This window comes from Rhinolophus sinicus, chromosome 6 (assembly GCF_057876585.1).
Source record: "Rhinolophus sinicus isolate RSI-liver-muscle chromosome 6, RSI-T2T, whole genome shotgun sequence".
Taxonomy (NCBI): domain Eukaryota; kingdom Metazoa; phylum Chordata; class Mammalia; order Chiroptera; family Rhinolophidae; genus Rhinolophus; species Rhinolophus sinicus.
Genome location: NC_142506.1, coordinates 50,048,856 through 50,068,841, shown reverse-complemented (window position 1 = coordinate 50,068,841; position 19,986 = coordinate 50,048,856). Strand labels below are relative to the sequence as shown.

The 19,986-nt window shown below is 41.3% G+C and overlaps 1 pseudogene; it reads right to left on the bottom strand.

Annotated features, from left to right (window-relative positions):
- Nucleotides 1-1,116: 1,116 nt before the first annotated feature.
- On the bottom strand, nucleotides 1,117-1,716 carry LOC109455322 (protein BUD31 homolog pseudogene; annotated as a pseudogene).
- Nucleotides 1,717-19,986: the final 18,270 nt, after the last annotated feature.

Below are 19,986 nucleotides of genomic sequence, written 5' to 3'. Positions count from 1 at the left end.
TGTTTGCAGTCAGGAGTGGATGACCTGGAACTTAGGAAGGACTCAATCATATGTCTGGTGACTCACAGGCTCTCAGGATGGACACCTTGGTTTTCTTCCATGCGTCCTCTATAGCAGAATAACTTGGGCTAGTTCACATGGCAGCAACATTCAAGAAGTCAAGAAAAGAACCTACAAGGTTTCTTGAGAACCAGGCCCATAAGTTTAAAATGTGCCACATTTTGTTGACAAAATCAAATCACATGGTCAGCCCAGATTCCAGGCTCTGGGAAGAAGAGTCCATCTCTTGATAAAAGGTAGCTCTTTATAATCTAACACAACTCTATGTGACCAAATCCACTTCTTCCTTGATTAGTTGGCATGATTTGACACTATTAACATTTTCACCCTCCCCTTCCTCTTTTAAAACAATGTCATTGATGTATAATTGAAATGTAATAAATCGTGTATGTGTAATGTGCCACACTTTCCTAGGTTTTGACATTTGCCTACACTCTCAAAACCATCATCCCTATCAATATAAAAACACCTCTAAATACTTGCTTCCTATAGTTCCCTTGTGCCTTGGAAGTCTCTCCTTACTTCCCTACCCTGCCTCCCATCCCCAGGCAACCATTTGTCTAATTTCTGTCCCAATGGATTTTATATCAAGGAAATCCTACAATATGAACTTCTCTTTATCAATAGGGCTTTTTTTTTTTTTTCTTTTTGCTAAGTAATATTTGATTACTTAGTATTTGGTATAGTATTTGGATAGCTATACCACAAATTGTTTATCCATTTACCTTGATGGACATTTAGGTTATTTCTCATTTTTGGTTTTTATAAATAATCTGATATGAGCAACTAGCCCCTCCAGCTGTACAGCTGCACACTCCCAGCCTGACTCACCTTAGCAGCTCCCACTGTCTGGCCGCAGTGGGGAAAACCTACAGCCACAGGTTTGCCAGGCAACAGCCATGTCCCCGCAGCTACTTGTGGGCCCAGCTCCATCTCCTGTCAGTGGCCTGTCCTATTATGCTCACCTGCAGTTCCCCTTCCAACCATAACACAGCATTCTCTTTTTCAGCAAACTTTAATTGCTTATTGATTTTTAAAGGATTAAAGGTTTAATTTCTATAAATCACAGCTAGTGAACACCAAAGCATTCATATGTAGGGACCAGGTTCCAGCTCGGGCCTGGGGCACCCCCTGTGAGAAGAGCTTCTCCCAGGAAAGGGGTGGCACAACCGGCCAAAAACCTGGGACATCCAAAGTCCTGGGTGGAGAGAGGCCAGGGCCTGAGGCCTCAGACAGGGCAGCCCGGCAGTCGCAGCATGTGCACTCGGTGATCTGGCCCACTTCCAGCTTGTTTTTGGGGACCCGGCAAATGCAATTCATCCCAAAATTGGTGTCCCATGTCTGAATGCACCACAGGCAGCATAGGTTCTCCCATCGCCATCCCGTTCCATTTTGCCATCAGGTTTTTGTCAGCATAACCTTTAACACAATATTCATATAGTTTTCTGCTATGGCTTTCCGCTTGAGAAGAGGTAAAAAGTTTAGTGGGTTTTCTGCTTGTGGATCCTTAAGATGGGCCAGAGATTCCATGTTCTTCTTTCCTTCATGAGATTCTATTTCTGCTTTTCTCATTGTTTGATCTAATTTATCCAGTGTTGGCTCCATCAACTCCCAGCTGTCTGCGGGAGCTTTCTGGCTTTTTTGGACTTTAGGCATTTTTCTCCCTACAAGATAATTTGCAAAGATCTTAGGGTCTGCTTGCCAAGAGGGTACTAGAGAGATCTCTGGTGTCTTTAGTTACAGGTTTAGGTTCTTGTCCAGCTCTACCAGTTACTCTGTAACTTTGGGGAGGTCACATTTCCTTTCTGATCCTCAGTCTCAGCAGAATCTCTGTCGCTGTTGGCCACCATTTCTTTATCTAGCAAACTTTATTTTTACAAGTAGAAAGTACAGCCTAAAATAATGAGTATTGTAAATATGTTAAGCTGTAACATGGTCATTTATTATCATTATCAAGTATTATGTACTGTACATAACTGTATCTGCTATACTTTTACACAACTGTCAGCACAGTAGTCATGCTTATACCAGCGTCACCACAAACACATGAGTAATGCACTGTGCTGTGATATTAGGAGAGCCGAGACTTCAATAGATGATAGGAATTTATCAGCTCCTTTATCATCTTATGGAACCACCATCATGTATGTGGTCTGTCACTGACGAAACATCATTATGTGACGTGTGACTATACATATCGATGAATGGAACTGTATTGAGAGTCCAGAAATAAACCCCTCCATTCACAGTCATTTGATGTTTGACAAGGGTAGACAACATTACATTGAGTAAAGAAGGGTCTTTTTTCAACAAGTGGTGCTAGGCAACTGACTACCCACTTGCAGTTGAAATTGGACCCTTACCTCACGCCACATACAAACATTAACTCCAAATAGGTAAAAGGCTTAAATGTGTGAGGTAAAAGTACAAATTCTCAAAGAACACATGGAGATAAATCTTCATGACCTAGGATTTAGCAATGGTTTCTTTAATCTGACACCAAAACAAAACCAATGAAAGGAAAAAAAAATGGATAATGAGATTTCCTCAGGATTGAAAACTTTTGTGTATCATTAAAAGAGTGAAAAGACAGTCCACAGATGGAAGAAAGTAGGTTCACATTAAATATGTGATAAGAGTCTGTTATCCAGAACATACAAAGAACAATTTTTGTTTTGTTTTAATCCATTCCAGACCTTTATTATTTTATTTATTAACATTTTTTTATTAGTTTCAGGTGCACAAAACAATGCAATAGACACTTATCATTTATATCCCTGACACTGTGACAACCTCCTTCCCCCCATCCACTACCCCTCACATCGCACACAGCCATTACATTTCCACTGTCCCTATTCCTAATGCTGTACTCCGCTTCTTGTAAATATATATATATATATATATATATATATATATATATATATATATATATATATATATATAAAATTATAGTTGACATTCATTATTGTTCAACTTCAGCTTCAGGTGTACAGTGCAGTGATCAGGCATCTACATCATCCCTGAGGTGGTCGTCCTAATGAGACAAGTGTCCATCAAATACCCTACAAAATCTTTACAACATTATTGATTACATTCCCCAAATTGACTTTCGTATCCCCATGACCATCTTGTGGTTACTGACTGTGCTTTCTAATCCCCTCACCTTCCCCCTTATCTCCACCCCACCTCCCATCTAGCAACCCTCAGTTTTTCCTCTGTCTCTGGGACTGTTTCTGATTAGTTCATTCATTTATTCTTTTCTTTAGATTCCACATATAAGTGAGATCATATGGTATTTGTCTTTCTCTGTCTGACTTATTTCACTTAACATAATGTTCTCTAGGTCCATCCATGTTGTTGCAAATGGTAAGATTTCATTCTTCTTTATGGCTGCGTAATACTCCATTGTATAAATGTACCACAGTTTCTTAATCCAGTCATCTACCGATGGGCATTTCGGTTGTTTCCATGTCTTGGCTATCGTGTATAGAGCTGTGATATACATAGGGGTGCATTAATTTTTTGAATTACACTTTTGGATTTCTCTGGATAACTACCTAGGAGTGGAATTGCTGGGTCATAAAGTAGCTGCATTTTCAGATTTTTGAGATACCTCCATACTGTTTTCCATAGTGGCTGCACTATGTTGGTGTTGCAATCCCACCAACAGTGCACAACGTTTCCCTTTTCTCCACATCCTCACCAGCACTTGTTGTTTGTTGATTTATTGATGATAGCCATTTTGACTGGGGTGAGATGGTATCTCATTGTGGTTTTTATTTGCATTTCTCTAAGGATTAGTGAGGTTGAACATTTTTTCATATGTCTGTTTGCCATCTGTATGTCCTTTTTAGAAACATGTCTCTTCATGTCCTCTGCCCATTTTTTAATTGGGTTGTTTGTTTTTTTGGAGTTGAGTTGAGTGAGTTTTTTTATAAATTTGGGATATTAACCCCTTATTGGATATATCATTGGCAAATATCTTCTCTCATTCAGTAGGATCCATTTTTGTTTTATTGATGGTTTCCTTTGCTGTGACAAAACATTTTAGTTTGATGTAATCCCATATGTTTATTTTTTCTCTTACTTCCCTTGCCCGAGGGAATATATCAGTAAAAATCTTACTCCGGGTAATGTCTGTGAAGTTTCTTCCTATATTTTCTTCTAGGAATTTTATGGTTTCACGTCTTACATTTAAGTCTTCAACCCATTTTGAATTTATTCTTGCATATGGTGTAAGGAGGTGGTCCAGGTTCATTTTTTTGCATATGTCTGTCTAGGTTTCCCAGCACCATTTATTGAATAAACTGTCTTTACCCCACCATAAATTCTTGCTTCCATTGTGGTAGATTAAATGACCATATAGACATGGATTTATTTCTGGGCTCTCTATTCTGTTCCATTGATCTATGTGTCTGTTTTTATGCCAGTACAATGCTGTTTTGATTACAGTAGCCTTGTAGTATAATTTGACGTCAGGTATTGTTATACCTCCGACTTTGTTCTTATTTCTCAAGATTGCCAAGGCTATCCAGGGTCTTTTATGGTTCCATATAAATTTTAGGATTATATGTTCTATTTCTGTGAAAAATATCCTTGGTAATTTGATAGGAATTTCATTGAATCTGTATATTGCTTTAGGCAGTATGGACATTTTAACTATATTAATTCTTCCTATCCATGAGCATGGTATGTATCTATGCTCTATCTATCCATCTATTTGTATCTTCTTTAATTTCTCTCTTCACTTCCTTATAATTTTCTGAGTACAGATCTTTTACTTCTTTGGTTAAATTGATTCCCAGGTATTTTATAGTCTTTAAAGCAATTGTAAATGGAATTGTTTTCTTAATTTCTCCTTCTGATATTTTTAGAAATACCTTTACAACTCATCAACAAAAAGGACAAACAACTAAATTTTAAAAATAGTCTTGAATAGACACTTCTCCAGAGAAAACACATAAATGGTCAAAAGGCACACAAAAAGATGTGTCATGATGGAAACGCTCATAAAAACCACAGTGCTATTCCCTCTTCACACACACTAGAATGGCTCTAATCAAGAAAACTGAAAATAGCAAATGTTGACAATGAGAACTTGAAACCCTTAAACATTGCTTGTGCAAATGTAAAATGGTGCAGACTGTGTACAATAATTTGACATTTTCTCAAAAAATGTTCCCATATAGTTCAAGAACTCCACTCCTAGATACATAACCCCAAATTGAAAACAGGTGTTCAAAAAAAAAAGAACTAATCCATGAATACACATAGTAGCACTGTTCACAGTAGCTAAAAGGCAGAAACAATTCAAATGTCCACCAATGGGTGAATGAATAAACAAAATATGGTCAATCCATAAACTGAATTACTATTCTGCCATATAAATGAATAAAGTAAAATGGTCCAGCCACTGTGGAAAACAGTATGGCAGTTCCTCAAAAACTTAAAGAGAATTAATTATGATCTCGCCACTTCACTTCAGGATATATACTCAAAAGATTTGAAAGCCGGGACTTGAACAGATATTTGTATACTCTATTCAGAGTAGCATGATTCAAAATAGCCAAAAGCAACTCAAGTGTCCACTGATGGATGGATAAAAGAAATGTGGTATATACACAGTGGAATATTATTCAGCCTTAAAAACTGAGGAAATCCTGCTACATACTACAGGTATGAAGCTTGACATCATTATGCTACGTGAAATGAGAAGTCACAGAAGGACATATATATTATATGATTCCATGTAGATGAGGTATCTACAGAAATCAGACTCAGAGACAGAAAGTAGGATGTCGTTGTCAGAGGCTGGGGGAAAAAGGCAATGGGGAGCTAGTGTTTAACAGATACAGTTTCACTTGAGGAAAATAGAATTGTGAAGGTGGGTGGTGTTGATGATAGTTGTACGACAATATAAATGCAGTTAATGCCATAGAACTGTATACTTCAAATGATTTAAACAGGAAATGTTGTGTTGCATATAATTAATCACAATGAAAAAATAAATGAAGCACTGACACATGTTACAACATGGATGAACATTGAAACCATCCTAAGTGAAAGATGCCTGGCAGAAATAGCCAACCACATTGGAGTCTTCTGGGTGCTTTAAATCCATCAAGTTGTGAAATGTTATTATTTTTCAGTAATAGTTCCAGAACAATAAAATTGGATCAGAAAGACATTTTCACACAGCTGGGACAGGTGATGAAAGTTGATGTGGGATCATGGATTGGATTGTAATGTGGAAACCATGATGACTTCCTCACTTGTGGGTTATGTGGTTATTCCTTGGGGCAGCACACCTGTTATGCTGAAGTACTGTGTGTGAAATGGCAAATGTGATAAAGTGATGAAAGCTGTGGAATCTGAGTGCAGAGAAAGAGTTTCTGAACTGCTATAGAAAGTTTTCTGGACTTTTGAAATCATTGCAAAGTAAATCACTATTAGAAACAACCACGTCAATATGACACCATTAAAGCAGAAAAGACATCAAAGTTCGTTATAGAGGCCAAGCCCTATACAGACCCAGTTCACCCAAAAGGGTGAAGCTAATCACCCATGTAGCAGTCCACATGTCTTTAAGAGACACTGTGGGAAGATTATATCAGTAGCCACCATGACTTGGGTGTCGTGGATGATCTGGGATTGGTAGACACAGTGGGATTTTCGAATTCCAATTTTCTGCATGGGTCCACCACTCAAAACTATCATAACCAAAATAGGGTGGTATTAGTTTAGGTTTTAGTGATCTATTCAAATGAAAACGGCCAGGAACCTGGTGTAGTTGTGGACATGAAATTTAATGAAGACAAAATTTAATGTGGACTTTATAAAATTAAAAACCTCTACTCTATAAAAGAAGTTGTTCAGAGAACCAAAAGATAAGCCACAATCTGGGAGGAAATATTTGCAAAACATACATCTGATAAAGGATTTCCACTCAACATACGCAAAGGACTCTAAAACAAACAACCCCACTAAAAATGGGTAAAGGTCTGAACACACACCGGGGCAAGGAAGATATACAGTGTGGACAAATAAGGGGTTCTGGGGAAAGTAACCTCAGGCTGATCTGATCATAAATTCCTAACTGAGCAGATCATGGGGCGTAGTCCTGCCCCAGGTATATAATTTCTTTAGTTTTTAAGCCATCTTTGCCTTTAGGTTAATACACCTTTGAAATGACCACTTTCAGACTCCTTCTACGGTGTGAAAGCACATAATCTTAACTACTTTGTAATCCAATCCTGGTCTTGTTTTCTCCAACCCTCATGTAATCTTCCTTACATTCCTCCCTTAATTCCAAGTGTATAAAAGAACTGAAAAACTGATATTCTCTGGAGCCTTTGAGATCTTGGTCTGGAGCATGTGTCATCAGTTTGGCTCAAGTAAACTCATAAAAATTCTCTATAGGTTTGGACTTTTCTTATATTGACAACAGGTAGTAAATAAGCTTACAAAAATAAGCTCAAATCATATATCGTTAGGGAATTACAAATTAAAGTAATAAGGGGACAACACTGCACACCTATTAGAACTGCTAAACTTTAAAAATATGACACCACCAATTGCTGGAGGGTGAGAAGCTACAGTTACTTTTATTCATTGCTGGTGGAATATACAGCCACTTTGGAAGATAGGTTGGCAGTTTTCCCCAAAGTAAACAACTGTCTGTCACCTTAGGGTTCAACAATCATGCCTCTAATGTTTATGCAACTGCTTTGAAAAACTATGTCCAAATAAAAACTAGCATGCAATTATACACAGCAGTTCTATTTATAATGGTTACAAATTTAAAATAAATTAAGATGTCCTTTGGTAGATGAATGAATTAGCAAATTGGGGTATATCCATGTGAAGGGAGCAGAACATGCCACCCCCAAATATGCCTCTTTGGCATAAGCATTACTTTGAGGTGATCAAATATATATATTTTTAACAGCTTACATGAGGAATCTCAGAAAATAGAGCATTTTTGTGAAGGTCATGTCCAGCACGGATGCCCCACCTGCTCTGCCAGGTTCAGAGTACAGTTCCTGGATGACTTGGTGTGTGAGGGGCCACCAGGCCTGGGTCTGAGGACATTTGTTCAGGAGTGTCCTGCAGCTGACGCATTGGGAACCACTTTCTTTGGGCGAGTTCACACACCAAAAAAAATGGACATAGAGTTGGCAAATTTATCACAAGTAATGAAACAAATAGGCAAAATTTTTTCATCATTTGATAGAAACAGAGTTGCAAAAATAGCTTTTAAATCATCTAAGAAAAGTACTCTATATCTTCCCTGGGGAAGTGTCCTGGCCTTTTTGATGTACTCAATATGCTGAGAAGGAAAAAAGGGGCAATGAAGTATGATAAGGCCTACCAGGATGTAAACCATTTTAAAGCCAAATTATTACTATTTCATCGAATCTAGGACACTATGTATTGTTAGGTACACCATCGGTTCACGTACCACTGAGAAAAACACTGCCAATTAATTTATGACTTGTTAGACGAATCCTGGCTCAAAGCTCTTACACAATGTGAAAAAACATGTGCTGGGTGGTGAACACACAATGTGATATATAGATGATGTAATACAGAATTGTACACCTGAACCCTGTGTAATTTTACTAACCATTGTCACCCCAATAAATTTTACATGTACCAACAACAACATGTACCTTAGGATGGTACTGATACATGGATTCACAAAAAAATAAACATGACATACATAGACCTAAAAATACATGATTTTAGTATAAGATTACGATAGTAACTACAAAAAGTTGGGAAGGGAGGGATCTTTCAATGAATAGTAGTGAAAAAATTAGGTAGTCATCTAGGGAAAAAATTAGCTTCATATCTCTTTCACAAACACAAATTCCAACAGGACCAAAGATGAAAAACAAACAAACAAACAAAAACAAAAACAAACCAAAACAACAACAACAACAAAAAAACACCCACCTAACAATTGTATAAGTAAAAATTAAAAACTTCTATGTTATCAGAATAGGGAAGGCCTTTCCAAGTATGTCGTAAATGGAAACCCCACACAGAAAAGACTGATGGATAAATCCTACTGCTTAAGAAACAATACAAGCTAGGGGCACCATCAGCAAAGTGAAAAAGACCAAAGGTGAGACAGGAAACACTGTAGAGCAAAGGGGCGGATGCTGTGATCCCTCAAAGGAACACGAGGGCTCTCAGGCCTACCAGACAGCACCACAGCACCAAGAAAGACAGGGACCCCCACCTCCTTGGTGGGCTGTCTTCTCCCTCCACACCTGCCGGGAACCAGGGAGCCACCGGTACTGGGCTCTGCCCTTGGGAGACCCCGGAAGACCCAGGTGACCAGAGAGCAGAGCCGAGGGTGAGGAGAGGGGCTAAGAGTGGAAATGACTCCACCACAGTGACAGAAGCCACCGCAGTAGCAGGAACACAATGGAAACGGCCTGCATGGCGGAAGGGCTGGCGACAATGGACCACCCAGGAGCCAGAAGGGCCTAAGGGTGGCAGAGACCGACCCCAGTGTCGAGGGCCGAGGAAATGGTCAGAGGCTGACAGAGAGGAAGGCGCCGGGGTGTGATGAGGCACCGAGTCTAATCGGAGAATGGCAGGAAGAGATAAAGATTAACACAGGGTAAGGGGGACAATGAAAAGTGCTAACCTGGTCATAGAGAAGAGGGGGTTTGGCCTGGAAGGACAATGGCAGAGTGAAGAAGTGATGGGGAGGAAGGGAGAGGAGCGAGGGAGGCCGACTGACCAGGAGCAGGAGTTCAGCCTTGTCAGAGAGTGAGGATGACGGATGAAGAGCAGAACTTGAACCTACTCAGACAAAGATGGACACTGACAGAGAAGGCAGGAGATGACTGCACAGTGATGGAAAGAAGCAGCAAATGTAGGGTGTGGGGTGTTGAGCTGCTGCCAGCCCATGGTTGCTGACTGTGTGTGTGGCTGATGGGTTAGGGATTTCTTGGGGTAGCCGTGGCTGAATCTTCATTGTTTTCCCCGGTCTTTCACGTATGCCTCTAGGCCCTCCAGAGTCTGAAGTTCCCACACCAGGCAGCCCTTTAAACCTGAGATGGCCCCAGCCTTGGACAAGACACCTTATGCCAGGGCAAAGCTGAGGGACTCTACCCCAGCCATGCAGGGAGGAAGCTGCTCCAGGAAAGCTGCCTGAGAATCCTCGTGTTCAGCCCCTCAACAAACGCTGTATCTGATGTGGAGTCCCCAAGGCCCTTCAGCCCCAGCCTCCAGGCCAGACCTGGGGTCCCACCACCGCCTGCCTCCCCAGCTCTCCCTGAGGCTGCAGTCTGGCTCCTGCAGGCCTCTCTGTGGTCTTGCCAGACCTAAGCTTTCTGCTCTCAGACCTGGGTTATTTTTGGTCTGGTCCTCCTGGGCTGCCTCTTTTCCATGCAAAAAAAAACTTTGATTTTTCACTCCAGTGCCACCAGATGTGGTGATTTACAGAGGCTCTCAGAGCACACTGTTCAAATATGGCCCTCGGGAACGTAGGGAGCCAAGAGGGGAGAGTGGCATAAGACATGCATAGGTAAGAGCCAGCTGAGAAGGCAGGTGACATAGGGCATGCCAAACATTGTGCCAGGTTTCACCTCTACGACTCCACATTCCAGTGGGCAGCTCCCAGGGCACAGAAGACTGCACCTAGGGCATGGCTCTGGGTCTGACACATTCGTCATTGGCTCAGAAGCCTTTGGAGAGAGAAGAGATTTTCCGGATGACTTCCACTCTGTTGTTATTCCTAAGAAGCACGCTAGATAGCAGCAGATAACAACTTTTCCTGGTGACCTCTACTCGGGTGTTATTCCCAAAATGCACACGAGAAGGCAGGCGGAGACCAAATTTTCTTGACCTCCGCTCGGTTGTTATTCTCAAGATGCACAGGTGATGGCAGCAGAGAAGAGCGTTTCCTGCCATAAGGGCTCTGTCCTCTCCACATTAAAATGAGAATCCAGACCCTGGGGTACTAAGCTCACTTTGGGATAAATCCTGTTTAAGGCCCTTTACATGCTTTATCTCACCTGCTGCTCCCATTTGCCAGATGAAGCAGGCACACTTATCTCTATTTTATAGGTATTTATATTGAAGACTGATTCTAACACAGTTCAATCAGAGACCTAAATGGGCCAAGATGGGCCAGACGAGTGTGCACACACAGGATCCTGGACAAATGGAGTCATCCGAATAGTCCTGGCAGCTTTGGGTTAAATCTTGGTCATTCCCTTTGAAGAAAATCTGCATATGACCTAATGTTCCAGCTTGCCGTGCACTCACTCAAGCTGGTTTGGGGACTTGGGCAGGCAGCTGGGGATGGTGCAGGGAGGGAGGGAGGAGGTGGCCTGGCCCTTCACAGGAGGACAACCAGTACCAGATCCCTAGGACAATGACTTCCCTGTTTTTGTGCCCTGCCTGTCCTCCAGCCTTTAAAAATCTGTTTTTCTGTCCAGAGCACCAGTCTGCTTCTGCCCATGTCCCCCTCCTCAGAGGTTTTAAGAGCTTCCTGGCTGCTCAGAATGGAGTCTAAGGTGGCCATTTCCTTATGGGGGGGTGCCTGAGCCCCAGATAGATGCAGAGCAGACTTTGGACCCCACCACCAACCAGCTGTGTGACTTCAGGCAAACAGATGCAAACTCAATCTCCTCGTGTGTCAGATGGGGATAACGGCTCCCTCTCAGGGTGGCTGTGAGGGTTCAGTTAACTAGTGCATGTCAGCTCCTGCCTAACATGTGATCAGCACGTACTCTCCCTCCCTCTTCCCTTTAGTCCTTTCTGCACCTTCTATGGTCTGGATAACTCAAGAATTCAGCAAATAGTCTCTTTTTAGCACACTGAGCTCTCCTATTGGTGTCCACATAGCCACCGTTCTCCTAAACGCTAACTCTTGCATCTGTGCTAGCTTTACACTCAGGAGAATATGGGCCACAGCCTCTCCCTGGTCTTCACACCCCCGCTCCTCTCCAAACTCATGGTCCTTGCCTCAGCTCAGGCCAGCATCACCTCTCACCAGTCTTCTCACCGGTCTCCCTGCTTCCTGTCCCTTTCTTGCCCAGTCTAACAAACGTCCACCCTGTAACCAGCTTGATCTTTCTAAATTAGGGATCTATTCCAGTCACGTTCCCTGTGTAAGAACTACCAACAGCTTCCCCCCAGCCTAGAGAATAAAGCATCATCGCACAGCATTGAGACTCTTTATCAGGCCCCGGTTTCTTCTCCTGGTCTCATTTCTTATCATACCATCCCAATATGGTCACCGGGTACCTCAGTTAACATCTCTGGTTAGATGGTTGGTGAGGGCTTTAACAGACGGAGGTGCCAGCACTGAGACTGAGCCTTGAATGCAGACACTCCAATAAAATACAGATTTTAGTTAATAATAATGTATCAATATTTGTTCAATTGTAGCTGTTGTGTAAAAATCTGGAAAGAGAGGGGAGATTCAAATAAGAGTGCATAAAACTGGAAACCTAGAGGAAATGGGAGATATCATAGTAAAAATAAGCAAAAGTGAAACAGATCCTAAAATAAGGAAAATACAACCAGACTCATTAGCCATGTGGGAACTCTCCCCCTGCTGGCTCTCCTCTCATTGGTCTGGGTTCTGTCTTCTGGGACAGGGAGGAACAGGGACAGAGCTGTTCGGCAGCTCCCCTAAGATCTGATCCCACCCCCAGGGTCTTCATGTCCCCCAGCCATGCCCCTCCCAGTGAGGACACAGTCTAGCGGAGTCTCTGGATTATTGATTCTGATGTGTCAGCTAGGACTCTTTCAATTGCAAGGAACTGGACACACTTACTGAAAAAAAGTAAGTAATTTTTAATTGGTAGAAATAAATTCATACTTGCAAAAGGCAAGTTTAACAGTGGATTTGGACCTGACAGGTCCAGGTTTTCATACTTTCGCAGTGGGACCTGGCCCCTCTCTGACTCCAGCCTGCTAAGTGCCTTTGGGTGGCCCCATTCACAAGCACAGTCTCTCTCGTCGTACCAGGGGCCTCCAGAAACTCCAGGCTGACATGTACTTACTGTCTGTTCAACAGGGAAGGGTTCCTCCTTCCCTTTGGTTGAATGAAAAGTCCTGGCTTTAAGTGACTTTGGTGTGGCTTGGGTCACAGTCTCATCCTTAAGCCCATCAGAGAACCCAGAAGATGGAATGTGGATTGGCTGGATGTGGGGTCAGACCTATGGAACTGTATGGACTAGAAGCAGGTGAGATGAGTTCCCAAAGGAAAGCTGAGGTGCTGGGCTTGGGCCTGAGAAGATGCTGGGTTGGGGAAAGCAGCAGGTTCCATAACACCGGTGATGGCCCAGCACACAGCTGTGGAGTCTGAAGCCCATGGAAGGAAGGGGTTCACAGGGTCAGAGGCTACAGCCACTCAGACGGTTTCTTCTGCTGTTATCCCATAATGGCAAGAACAATTCCACTTGATGAAAAAGCAATGTTGCTGTTAGTGGTAAACTCAGGGCATCAGGTCCTCATGTCTCACAGACTGGTCCAGAATGGCCATGTGCCCTGGGAAGGCACACAGACCTCATTCATCCCTGGGAGGTGGGAACCCAGGAGTCATGCCTGCCCCCTGGCCACATTAATCAGCCATCCCCAAAGAACAAAGTGGCTCATTTCCCAGAGCCCAAATGCTATGGTGGTAAGGAAATTCTTGCAGTGGGAGGCTCAAGGATTATTCCATACCACGGAATCCATAGTTGGCCGGCTTTCTGAAGTCTACAAGGGCTGGACTATGGACCCATGTGGCTCTCTGAATCCATGAGGCCTCAGTGTGAAACTGCCCTTTGGAAGACACAGTCACTCCCATACTTTTGATTCCCACCAAGTATGAATGTCAAAGATTTATTACAACCAGAAGGCCAAAGGATTGCAGGACCACAGTCTGCTCTATGGTTGTTGTGGCCAGAGGCACATTCAACGTTTGCAGGCTTATTACCTCTGGGCAGGTGAAGGGGCCATGAGGGAGGAGATGCTCATCTCAACCAGATGGATGTTGGGAATTGAAAAATCCCAAGAGGCAGTCTCTGCTGTCCAATGAGCTATTCAATTGCCCAGCACTATGGTCAGTTCAGTAATTGGCAATGGGGGCTTAAGGGCCCGGGCTGGCCTATGCAGGAAGATTGCAGATGCCTGCCTGCATGGTCAGAGGCCAGGCGCTATCCTGTCTGAGACCTGACTGTCTACCGCTGCCCACTTGGATGGAATGAGGTCACTCCCAAGTGGCCCCACCCACCCTCAAGAAGGCTGCTCCTGGGGGCGAGAAGATCACTGTGCCTAGTCCTGTATAAATCCACACATCTACTGAGAACCCTCCTCTGTCAGGGCTGGGCTGGAACCTGAGGCTGCCCAGGCACAGTGGGGCAGCACCACCCTTCCCAGGTGGGAGGGCACGAGGAAACCCTGCGTGACTCTGGCCTCCACAAACCTAGCCTGAGGTTAAGTTGGATTTGAAACAGTGACCAGAGCAGACATTTCATTCTTCTACTATCAGAGTCCAGGACTGAGGGACAGACAACCAGTGGTACAGCTCAACCTCTGACTCATACGTGTCGCTGGGCAAGTTCTGTCCATTCTGGAAGCCTCAGAGAGATAAAGAAGGGAGAGGGGGAAGTGGGTCAATCAGGCTTCAACCTAATCCTAACCCTACCTAATCCTAACCCCCTAACTTAACCCCCTAATACTAACCTCAAACCCAAAACCCTAACAATTCTCACCCAGGACTCCATGACCCTTGACCCTGACCCTTGAACTCTAAATCCAGACCCTGACCCTCTAACCATGACATTAATCCTCTAACACTGACCCTGACCCTTTACCGTAACCCTTGAACCTTGACACTGACCCTGACCGTAACCTTCTAACCCTTACCTTGACTCTACCCACACCCTGGCCCTACCTCTGATCCTGACTCTGACCCTAATCACTGAACCTGACCTTTGACCCTAACACTAGCCATTAACACTGACCCTGACGTTAACCTTAACCCCTAACCCTGTCCTTGACCCTGACTCTAACCCTAAGAACTCAACATCCTTTTATAAAGTAAACTCCCAACAAATTTGGTATAGATGGAACATACCTCAACAAAATGTAGGGCATACATGACAAGCCCATACCCACTATCATAATCAACAGTGAAAGGTTGAAAGTTCATTCTCTAAGATCAGGAGACAGACACGGGTCTACACTCTTACCACTTTTATTCAATGTACTACTGGAAGACCTAACCAGAGAAATTAGTCAAAAAACAGAAATAAAGAACATCTAGATCAGAAAAGAAGAAGTAAAACTATCTCTGTTTTCAGATAATATTATCTTATATGTAGAAAATCCTAAAGATCCCACCAAACAATTTTTAGAAATAGTAAAACATATTCAATAAAATTACAGGATACAAAATAAACAGAAAAATCAGTTGTATCACTATATATAATACTAACAAAGAACTATCTGTAAAAGAAATAAAAAACAATCTCATTTACAATAGCATCAGAAACAATAAAATACTTAGGAATAAATTTAACTAAGGGGTTGAAATATCTATAAATGGAAAACTATGAAGCACTGATGGAAAACATTGAAAAAGACACAAATAAATAGAAAGATACTCTGTGTGCATGGAATGGTAGAATTAATACTGTTAAAATGTCTACACTGCCTAAAGCCATGAATAGTTCAAAGCAATCCCTATAAGAATTCCAATGGCATTTGTCACATAAATAGAAAAAAAAATCCTAAAAATTTTATGGACCACATAAGACTCTAAATAGCTTAAGCAATCCTGAGAAAAAACAAAGCTGGAGACATTACATTTCCTGATTTCAAACTATATTACAAAGCTATAAAATGAAAACAGTATGGTACTGGCATAAAACCAGACACATAGACCAATGGCACACAATCAAATGCCCAGAAATAAATCCATACATATACGGTCAACTAGTATTTCACAAGAAAGTCATAATAATACTCAATGAGAAACGGATAATCTCTTCAATACATAGTGTTGGAAAAAGTGCACATTCACTTGTCAAGGATTCAAATTGGACCTCAATCTTACAACATTTACAACAATTAACTTGAAGTGGATTAAGGTTTTAAATGTAAGAACTGAGATGCTCAACATCACTAACCATTAGCAAAGTGCAAATGAAAATCACAGTGAGATGTCACCTCTCACCTGTTTGGATGGCTATTATCAAGAGACCAAGAGAGAACAGGTGCTGGTGAAGATGTCATGAAAAGGGAACCCATAAAGTCTATTGGTGGGAATGTGAATTGGTTCAACCATTGTGGGAAACAATTTGGAAGTTTTTCAAAAAATTAAAAATGGATCTATCATATAATCTATTAATTCCACTTCTGGGTATATACCCGAAGAATTTAAAACAGGATTTTGAAAAGATATCTTCACTCCCATGTTTATTACAGCATTGCTAACAATAGACAAGATATGGAAACAACCTAAATGCCCATCAATGTATGAATTGATAAAAGGATGTGGTATATTTAGCCATGAGAAAGGAGGGTATCCTGCCATTTGCAACAGCATGGATAGAATTTGAGAACATTTGCTAAATGATATAAGTCAGACAGAAAAAGACAAGTACTATACAGCGTCACTTATATGTGGAATCTAAAGTAAAAACAAATGTAAAACACAGAGAGTAAAATGGTGGATGGAGGGGATGGAGGCAAAGGATAAACTGAGTTCCCAGACTCAATTCCAGTGGGTGGGGGTGGGTTTTCCCCCACAACAACAGACAATTCTCAGACACCAGCAGCGTATCCCAGAATTCACCTCAATTCTAACACTATCTACCTGGAAATAGTATCAGATTCCACAGTTAAGAGCTCAGTTCCACAAGACTGCCCAACCGAGCCCTGCACCACACACATTTTAGACAACAGCAGCAAGCCCAATTTCTCTGTACCAACTGGCTACAGATTGGAGGTTCCAATGACCCCTCCAACTCAGAATGTTAATTGTAAGTCAGGCTTCTGCTGGGCAGGTTGTAAATCTGAGATTCCCATAGCACCCTCCTTGGGGTTGATTAATTTGCCAGAATGGTTTACAGAACTCCAAGAAACAGGTTACTGACTAGATCACTGCTTTATAATAAAAGGACATAACTCAGGAATAGCCAGATGGAAGAGATGCATAGTGCAAGGCATGTGGGAAGGGATGTGGAGCTTCCATGCCATCCCGAGGCATGCCATTCTCTCTGAGTCCCCATGTGTTCAGCCATCCAGGAAGCTCTCTGAACCCCATCCTCTTGGGTTTTTATGGAGGTGCTTCCTTACATAGGCATAATTGATTAAATCATTGGTAATTGGCAACTGATTCGACCTCCAGCCCCTCACCCCTCCTGGTAAGTCTCGGGGTGGGACTGAAAGTTTCAACCCTCTAGTCCATTGGCAACCAGCCTCATCTTTAGGTGCTTTCCAAAAGTCACTTCATTAACATAACAGACACCCTTTTAACTGTCAACACTTAGGTAATTCCAAGAGTTCCCAGAGCTATGAGTCAGGAATTGTGGACATCTGAATGAGCAAATACATAGTTCTTGTAAACACAATATCACAGGGGATAATACTGACGCTGTTTAAGAGAGCAAACTTGCAGCGAGTAGTAAATAACCCATAGAGATCTAATGCAAAATATAATAAATATAGACCACAATATTGTACTATAATTATGTGACAGAGATGCTAAATATCTCTGCGATGGCAATCATATTACAATATGTAATTGGTATTAACATGCTGTATGCCTTAACTTTGTTCAATGCTTTACGTCAAAAATATGCAACAAACAGAAAATAATACATACATACATATATAAATAATAAATAAATAAATAATAAAAAATTAAATAAACATGACACCTGAAACTCTAGAATTCCTATAAGAAAACATAGGGAAAAAGCGCCTTGACGTCTGTCTTGGCAAAAATTGTTTGGATATAACATCAAAAATATAATCAACAAAGGAAAAATCAATAAGTGGGACTATATCAACCTAAGAATATTCTTCACAGCAAAAGAAACAGCCAAGAATATGAAAAGGTAACCAACAGAATGAGAGAAAATATTTGCAAACCATATATTCTATACCAATAATACCCAAAACATATAAGGAACTCATGCAACTCAATAGCAAAAACAAAAAACAATCTGATTTAAAAATGGGCAAAGGATTTTAAATAGACTTTTTTTCCAAGAAGACATACAAGTGGCAACAAGTACATGAAAAGATGGTCAACATAACTGATCATTAGGGAAATGCAAATCAAAACCATTATGAGATATCACCTCACACCTGTTAAAATGGCATTTATCAGAATAAACAGGAGATAAATGCCTTTGGTGTATGTTGAGCTAGAAAGTGGGTCTTAGAGAGAGGGAAAGAGAGGGAGACTAAGAAAGCTCTTTCCTGCACTCGCTTGCAAGACGAAAGTCAGGAAGTTTCCACACACAAGTGGCAGTGTTTGTTTTCTATGGCACAGGGAGTGAAATAGTAAAATAGCCATACAGTCACCAAACAAGCCACTACAAAAATTCATGTCTCTTGCTTACAGTAACTTCAGCTCAGACCTACACTTGTAGTAATTTAAAGTCAATGCAATATGACATGATGCTTGGTTTTTATTTTCAGTAGGAAAACATTTTCTGATGGGTCCGAAAGCAATGAATAAGAACTGTAATAAAAGGGGGAAAAGATAAGCTTTTCCTTTACAAAGAGACACATAAAACTCCCCTTCAAGGTATATATGTAGAGATAAATAATTTTTCTACATACACTTGGAATAAGGACTGTGTGTCAAGATAAAATTTACTGTGCTTAATACATACTCCTAAACATATGATAACAAGTATTTCGGTTTATGACTGCGGCCATGTTGGTTGTTGAAGAAAGTTCTAGTGTATGCAAATAACAATCTGTTTCAGAATTATCTCTTCAGTGTACTCTACCCCTTTTATACAATAAAAAACTGCCGCTATCTTATGGACCTTGGATTAAAAAGAAAACAGACCACATTCTTTTTTTATGAATCATTTTATTTCCTTATTTCACTGTTAAACTTAGGGGATAATATCACCATGACGTTGTCAGCATCATTTTAAAGTACAGACAATTGACTTGTTTTTAGGAAAAAGATGGAAATTGTCACATGACACACCTAAAATGACTACTGTGAATGTACTGGCCACTAGGAAAGAAAAATAGGTAAAATTCAGTGTCTTTGATAAAGATGGGGGCACTATTTTAAATGCAACTATGACACATGCCTTTTGCTTACAAAGCAAATATATAGCCATCTCTTTATGGGCAGCCATTTCCCTCTACACCCTCATCAATTAGAAGGATGTGAGTGTCACTAAACATTTCATAGGCATTTCCCGGAAAGCTTCTTGAAAAGAAAAATCAATGTGCTGATTCACCGACTTGGAAGTTCATTTTAATTTAATTATCCCTTAAACCTGCACCAGACTTAGAGACAGTTCTGGTGTGTTTGAGAGAGACAGAGAAAGAGAGAGAGAGAGAGAGACAGAGAGAGAGAGAGAGAAGGGCATTGCTCAAAATGTTGCCTTGACATAGCTGTAAGCATAGCCCCCCAAGGAAGATTCTCTGGAGTGTTGTGTGCTGGAGGATGAAAATGCACATGCAGGATGAGGAATGAATACAAGACAGGCTTTTGTTTAATAGCTTGCAGAACAGAATGGATTTTCTTCTAACTTCCATGCCAAGCAAAACTACATGCAAGAATGTTTTAAGCCAAACTACAGACTTTCACTTGTACAAACAAAAAACACATTTAGGTACTCTCCAGGCTCTGCCAAGACTTCTCTGACTAGGACAATCAGGAAGGACCAGGTAGAACTGACCATCTGGTAAAAAGTTTCT